General features: G+C 40.3%; 1 pseudogene; it reads right to left on the minus strand.

The window, feature by feature from the left end:
• Positions 1 to 1,989: 1,989 nt before the first annotated feature.
• Positions 1,990 to 2,296, minus strand: LOC102489482 (10 kDa heat shock protein, mitochondrial pseudogene; annotated as a pseudogene).
• Positions 2,297 to 2,335: the final 39 nt, after the last annotated feature.

Consider the following 2,335-nt stretch of genomic DNA (forward strand, 5'->3'; position numbering starts at 1 on the left):
TATGCCATACTTCTTCAATCCATTCATCTGTTCATGGACATTTGAGTTGGTTACATGTCTTAGCAATTGTAAATAATGCTGTAATAAACATAGATGTACAAACACTTTTCTGACTGAAAATTTTCCTGTCCTTTGGGTAGACACTCAGAAGTGGAATCACTGGATCATGTGGTAGTTTTATTTGTAGGTCTTTGAGGAAACTCCATATTGTTCTCCACAGTGGCTAGATCAATTTACATTCCCACCAACAGTGTAGGAGAGTTCCCCTTTCCCCACAATCCCACCAATGCTTACCATGTTTTGTATTTTTAATCTTCACCATTTTGACAGGGGTTAGGTGGTATCTAATTGTGGTTTTAATCTGCATCTCCCTTATGACGAGGGATGTGGAGCCTTTGTTCATATGGTTTTTGACTGTTTGTGTTATTGACTTTGTTTTTAAACCTGTCTTCCTGTTTATTGTCCCTAGGTAAGCACAACTTAGTGGTCAGCCAGTGGTCAGAGGTGGTATTTAAATATCTTTCACCAGGAAGACTCTTTATCTATGGGTTTGTGATGGGGTTGGGGAATGCTTTCAAGCATTTTACAAGCCTGCTTTTTCAAGGCCCACTGTTCATCAAAGGATGAGCATTTTGCTCTCTAGTCTCTTTTAAGCGGATAGTACCCTACACATGTGCACAGCCTTCTAGATCACCAGGGACAGTGGTATCTTAGCAAGGACCCCATTGGTCATCTAGTTCCTGAATCTCTCTGTTAAATCTCTGGATGGTTTATTGTTTTGTTTCTTTTTCCCAGCCAATATCATAAATTCTCAAGCTAACTACAATTTAGTCTTCCAAACTGTTTTCCACTTATATCACTATTGTTTTTGACAACACTACTGGACATATATTTGTTCATACTCTGCTCCAAAGTCATCTCCCTCTGGCAGCATTTACTGCTTTTATTGGTTTTCCAAGTAGAATTTCCTTACCTCAAAGCTGGAGGAGAGTAGCAGCAAGTTAAAATATCAGACTTCCGGGACAAGCAGTTGGCATAATGGCTATGTCACTGAGCTCCCATGTAGTCGAACACAGTTTGAGTCCTGGACCCGGTAGCTTAAACTCATGCTGGGCGCATGTGCATGTGTGCCTAAAATCCCGAAAAGAAAATGGAGGAGAAGGGATTGCAGTGTAGCCATCCCCTCTTGAGGGTGATTTCTCACTTTCCATCTCTCTGTCTCTCTCTGTCTTTCTGACAAGCGCACATGCCCTATAGCAAAATAAAATCTCTCGAAAAAAATCAGACTTCCACTATTCTTACAAGTTCTAGTAGATTTTCTTGAATAAATGCTTCTTAAAGTATATGACTTTCATTAATTTCCAGAGTATTTTCCTAGTGGTTTGGACAACTTTGTCAAGCCTTTCACTCAAGGATCAAGGATCATAGGGGCACAGGTAAGCTTCAGAGACTTGGAGTAAAGAGAACTCCACGAAATGCAAACAATATTTCTTGGAAGTCCATGACATTTGAATATCTAGGACCATGTTTCCCACAGTTTGGTCCCTGGATCAGTAGTATCATACGCACCCATCATGAAAAGTTAAAAAATGCACATGCCTAGGGTCAGCATGTGGTGTGGTGGTTAAGGCACTGGATCTCACATAGCTGACTGCAGTTCAAGTCCTGGACCAGAAGTTTGAAGAATACACTGGACACACATGTGTGCATGCCCAAAACCTTGAGAGGAACATGGAGGAGAAGGTATTGCAGCATGGCCACCCTCCCTGGAGGGTGATTTCTTTTTTCTTTTTTTTTATTTACATATTTTATTTGGAAATGTTTATACCACTACAGCAAAATTAAATCTCAGAGACAGTGGATATGATTGTGCTAGATATCATTAGTTTGTTAAAAAAGAGAAATGTGGAAATTATTTACATGATGAAAGATTTCACAACTTCAGTGGAATGGGCAGCTTCGTGTGATGCCATTTCAATAGTGATTATTTCATTCTACATACTTTCCAAGAATGTCACCATCTCTAAATATGAAATAATCCTTGTCATCTCGAACTACTTTGGTGCCTCCATATTCCAGAAAAAGAACTTTATCTCCGACTCTCACGCTAATTGGTTATCTCTCCACCCTTTTCTTTAGAGCCAGATCCAACAGCTACAACTGTTACTTGCAATACTTTTCCTTAAGACTTTTCTGGAAGCATAATCCCTCCTTTGGTTACTGTTTCGGCAGCACTCCTTTCAACCAAGACTCGGTCAAAGAGTGGAAGAAACTTCCTATATGCCTGTCCTGCCATGACTTCTCGTATTCCGGTCTTGCGCAGCCACTGCTGCCA

The sequence above is a fragment of the Tupaia chinensis genome, unplaced genomic scaffold, assembly GCF_000334495.1.
Source record: "Tupaia chinensis unplaced genomic scaffold, TupChi_1.0 Scaffold144058_1, whole genome shotgun sequence".
Taxonomy (NCBI): Eukaryota; Metazoa; Chordata; class Mammalia; order Scandentia; family Tupaiidae; genus Tupaia; species Tupaia belangeri.